We start from the raw sequence: 5,397 nt of genomic DNA on the forward strand, positions 1-5,397 counted from the left end.
CGAGCTGCTCAGGGCTGGGCCAGCCTCTCCCCGGCTCACCCGCCGGGATTGTCACCCCACTCCGGGGCAGGACAGCACATAGGGGCCGTGGGGACGGTAAGGCCACCCCAATCCTGCCCCGGTGACAGCGGTCCAGCTCCACTGAGGCGCCCGCTGCGCTGGAGCATCATTTCCACCTCCCTCCCTGCAGCTGCCCGCAGGGATGCCCCACGGATGTATCCCCCCTTGCCCGCAGCCCTGGAGGGTCACAGCATCCCCCGAGCTGGGCTTGTGGGGTGAATCACGGAGACGTGCTGGGGAGCGCAGCGCTGCCTTGTCCTCTCCTCCGAGAGTTTCCGTGCAGGCGGAAGCAGAGCATTATCTCCCTCGCCCATCAGAGGCAGCTGCCCGTGGGTGCGCTCCATCTGCATATTTATACAGATGCAAACATTACACCCCGGAAATTCCCAGCTTTTACATCACATGTCAAAGCATGCCAGAGAGCCTTGACCTTTTTCTCCCTCTCCATGGGTCTGGGGGAGCCTGCACCGGGGCAGATGCTGCCTTGGGACATCCCGGCCAGGATCTCGGCCATGGGTGATGCTCCCCTCGGGGCAGCGGGAGCCCCTTCAGCATTGGGACCATCGCGATGGTACGGGGCTGCAGGGGGGCACAGCTCATCTCCGAGCTCCCACGAGGCTGGGGGGTCCCGTGCTGGTGTCTGGGGCTCCCCCCTGGGAAGCCAGGACACACACACCCACACACACCCCATCCCTTCTCCATCCCAGGAGAATAAGGACCAAGAGCAGGTGCCACTGCTTTGGATGCAGCAAGCACATCACGATCTTAAAATCCTGATGCCACCAGTCCTGCCGTACGGTACCCAGTGCCTTTCTGAAAGCTATGGCTGGGGACACTGGATAGGGACCTGCCAAGGTGGGCTTGTCCCCTCTGTCCATCCCCCCCCAGTCTGGTCCCCGATCCCTCTGTGCGTGCCACCGCTTGCTGCCTCCAGCCTGGCACGGGTGGCACCAGCGCTCCCCAGCACCCCGAAGCCACCACACCAGCGTTCGCAGCTGCAGCGCTGGTGACAACGCGGCTCGTCTGCTCTGTACCACGTTGGGAGAACGAGGAAGAGCTGAATTTAATTTATTCCATGCTGTATTTTCATGCCAAATGAGTCAGAGCACTGGCCTCGCTCAGCCTTTGTTTTGCTTGGCTGCTAGCGCCGGCTTTTGCTCAGTGTTTGTTCAATATTTAACTCCCTTGATGGCACTTGGGCTCAAACCAGCAAGTGCAGCAGAAAAAGCCACTTCCCTGCCTGTGCTGCCAGGGCAAGAGCTTTCCCAGCCTTTGGCTTTGCTTGGGAGGGATGCACTTGTTTTAATTTATTTATTTCTCGCAGCCCGATGAACCCCTAAGCTTGGTCCTTCGAGCCACCGCGTCCCGCAAGACCCATTTAAAGCTATCAGGGCTTGCAGGGGCTGCAGCGTGGGACCAGAGCAGCCAGGCTGGCTGCTGCTTTCGGAGCAAAACCAGCCTTAAACGGAGCTGAGGGGGGTTTTACCTGGCACAGGACCAGTTAGGAACGAGCACGGCCGCATTCCTGTGCACGTGGGAGCTGGCAAGAAGGAAGCGGCAGGCAGGAGGTGTTTCGGTGTCCTGCTTTCCTGCGCTGTGCCGGCTGTGAGCAGGAACTCCCTTCCCACCCCAGCAGCCAGAAAACCCCCAATATAGGACGCCGTTGGTTTGTGTTCCACCGAGAGTCTCAGCTTTTGGAAGAAATTTCCAAATTTTTTTGTCCCTCCCCTCCCCCCCCCCCCCCCCCCCAAAGCTAAATCCTAAAATTCATCAGGAAACGCTGCTGAAAAGCCCCCAGGGCTGAGCATCCCCATGCCCGACCCCTCTGCCGCAATGGGTCCCCAAAACCCCTCGGCACCACAGGACACTCTGGGGCTGCGGTGCCTTTTGGGGTGCACAGGGAGGGGGATGCCGCTGCTGCGATGTGCTGGCTTCACCCACCGAGCCCCGACGCCTTCCCAAATTAGGCTGGGCTTGCGTGGGGTGGGACAGCAGGACGGCGAAACCCATCACGAAGGTGTCGGCAGGGAGCAAGACCCCGGCAGCTGACGCCCATCCGGCGCCTCTCGGCAGCAGGGCCGCCTTCGCTGGTGGCGATGGGGACGGTGCAGGGTGCGGGATCTGCGCCAGCGAAGGGCTTGCCAGGAAAATGCGATCTCGTTGCACAAAAACGTGCTGCTCTCCTGCTCCCCTCCCGCGGCAGCGGCTCAAGAGCTTCTTACCCAGGTCAAGTCAATATTGCCACATCGCTGCCTCTGTCGAGGTGCTCGCCCCTGTGGAAGGAGCTCGATGGGTGTTTTAAGGGCTGGAGAGGAATCACGGGAGTGCCTGGGGCTCAGCATCCCCCCCCCAAGCTCCCGGCTGCCCCGCTGAGGGGTCCAGCCCCGCTCGGCAGCTCCCTGGGCACAACGGGGCCAAAGCCCTCTCCCCAGCACAGGGACAGCCCAGCTTCTCGATGCTCAAGAGACTTCAGAGGAGCCAGCAGCACCGGTGCGGGTACCGGCATAGGGTGCCCCGGGTCCAGCAGCGGCAGGAGCTGGGGGGCACAGAGCGCAGTGGGGACCGGCTGCATCAGTGAAGCCCCCAAAAGGCTCATTTGTAAAATAAATGCTGCAAAAAAACCCCAACTCTCCCATCTCAGGTCCGGCAGACCGCAGCTGGGGAGGAAACCTCAGCGCAGAGTGCGCGGTACTTTGGGCAGGCACCGGAGCTCGCATGAGAGTCGCCAGCACCCCCGGACCAAGGCCCCCAGGTCCCCAAAAGCACTCTGTACGATACAGCTTTGTACAGCGCCTCTGATCCCAAGCCAACGTAAAGGCGAAATACCTGGACAGTTTACATAAGACATAGTTTTCCACTACGATGGTGTTTCTCACCGCTCGGCGTTTCACCCAGCAGCTGCAATTTTGCTGCTCTCAAGGGCATTCGCACACAAAAAAAGAGCCACGCCAGAGATGCGGGGAGATTAGGAGGATTAAGGCTGCAGAGCTGGCGCAGGGGAAGATGTAATGCAAAAACCCTCCGGTAGGCAAAGGCGTTTCATCCCTGACCCCAGCCCCTGCTCACCTTCGCAAAGGGTTTAAGAAACGAGGGGGGTCTGGGATGCGTACAGCTCACGGGGGGAAGCTGGAAGAGCGACCCAGTCCCCCGAGCGCCCGGGAGGGTGTCGGTGCTAGATATTGGGGGGGGGGGGGGGGGGGGGGGGGATACAAAGGCACAAACCCCAAAAAGGGTTTCTAGAGCAAATAAAGACACGCAGAACTTCACATGGTAAAATCCAAGTAGGTGGGTTGTGTGTCTCCCTCCTCGCCTCCCCTTGTTTTGGGATGAGAGCAGTGCATGCTGCCCGGGGTGGGGAGGACGGGGATGCGGGTGCTGCCTGGCCAGGCAGGGCTGCCTCTGCGGCACGGGGGTGTTCGCAGCCTCTGAACAAACCGCAGCACCAGGCAAATCCTCCCCCTCCAAAAAATAAAATAAAATAAAATAGGGAAAGCCTGCCCGGTCTGCTCCTCGGCCTGGGCAGGAGCCGGCAGGGACGCATGGCGTGGTGGGGAGCGTGCCCGTCACCCGGCCCTGCCAGCCCGGCCAGCCCGCGGGGGTTAACCGCTACCGGGGGGACCGGGTGAATGAATGGTTCTTACCAAGGGGCTTCTCACAAACTGACTATTTGGAAGCAAAACCTGAAGCTAGGCACCCTGAAAACAAAGCTGTAACCTCATTTCTAGTTAAAATGGAGTCACCGTGGCTGATAACTGAGAAAGCCCAGGAACTCAGCACCAGCCAGCACAGGGTCGGGCCAACAGCCCCACTTCAGGCTGGTTCGGGGTCAGCGTGGGAGGGCAGCTGCTGCTGTCGGGCTGCTCCAGCCTCAGCCCATCGCCCCCGGCGCTGGGCGGCGCGTGGGACTCATTGCGGGGTTTCACCCCACGGGGAGCTGGGTCCCAGCAGGACCCTGCCACCGCTGCCAGGACACGGCACCACCAGGTTGAGCTTCGGCACAGCCCTGGGCACCTGTGATGGCGTTAAATCATCAGAGGCTTGAAGATGCTTGGCTGGACAAGGCTGTGAAAAAGCAAAGTACTGCTGTTTTGCAGGGTGATAGCCTGGCTCTGAGCAGGGTTGAGGCTCCGTGGGACATCAGCCCTGGGTTCCAGGTTCTGACGACTAATTCACCACCAAGAAGCCACTGGCAAAGCCAGGAAGCACGCTCAGACCACCCCCGTGCCACAGAGCCTCCAGCAGCCTCCCCGCTGCATGCCAACGTGCTCCCCACAAGGAACTGCCTCTCACCCCCCAAAAAGCAGCCAGGAGAACAACCCACACCAAACAAGAACGGAGGAAACCCTCCTACAAACACACACACACACTTACTTGCCTTGCACTGTTGCTGCTGGGACCCCCACAGCCTCCCAGCACCCCAGACAGGCAAAGCCGACCCGCACAGGAACGTCTCGCTGGCCGGAGGGCTCTGCGCTCTCTAAGGGCGCCTGGGACGAGCCGCCCCAGAGCGGAGACGATCCAACATACGCAGGGATCGGGATCAATAGGTCACAGCGTGCACTGACTTGCCCCCAGAATGAAAATCAGCAGAGGATTTGGGGCTGGTGGGGAAGCTACAATCAGGCCTTTAATCCCACATGTGCACAAAATCCCGGGATAAAAAGGCCAGAGCTGGTCCTAATTGCTGACTGCTGTGTGCTTGGGGATGCACGAGCAAAACCTCTTCTGCTGCCGCGGGCCTGGGGGAGGCATCTTACTGCCTGTGTGGCTGAGCCCCCCGGGAAGAGGGGACCCCCCCTGGGCTGGGGAGGGGAGGGGGGGAATCTGCCCCGGTGCACGCAAGGGCACCGCTGGCCCCGGCTTCCCGAGCGGGGCCGCAGGCCTGGGGAGGGATGCACCTGGATGGGGCTGTGATGCTCGGCACACCGCTCCCTTCTAAGGGCAGAAAACGCCGGGGGGTGCAGGGAGGCCGGGGGCAGGCAGCAGCCCCCTCGGCTGCCCATCCGTGCCTGCACCCTGTGCCCATCACCCCTGGCCGCATCGGGGCTGGGGGAAGCACCCCAGCTGCTCCCCGCTCTGCTGCTCCCCGCCTACCCCCTGACCCCGGGGCGGGGGGGGGGGATGTCACGGTTGACCCTGCACATTTTGGGGGGTCCAGCCCCGCCAGAGCCCCTTTCCGGGCTGGAACTGGGAGCGCTGGGCTGCGCCAAAACCCGCCTGGAAGCCGGGGAGTGCGGGGGCGGGGGGGGGCAGGCAGGAGGCAGGCAGGGGGCAGGCAGGGGGCGGTGCAGCCCGGTCCCCGCCTCCCCGCCCGGCCCGGCCCGCTGGCGGTGCAGA

This window comes from Balearica regulorum, chromosome 15 (assembly GCF_011004875.1).
Source record: "Balearica regulorum gibbericeps isolate bBalReg1 chromosome 15, bBalReg1.pri, whole genome shotgun sequence".
Lineage (NCBI taxonomy): Eukaryota > Metazoa > Chordata > Aves > Gruiformes > Gruidae > Balearica > Balearica regulorum.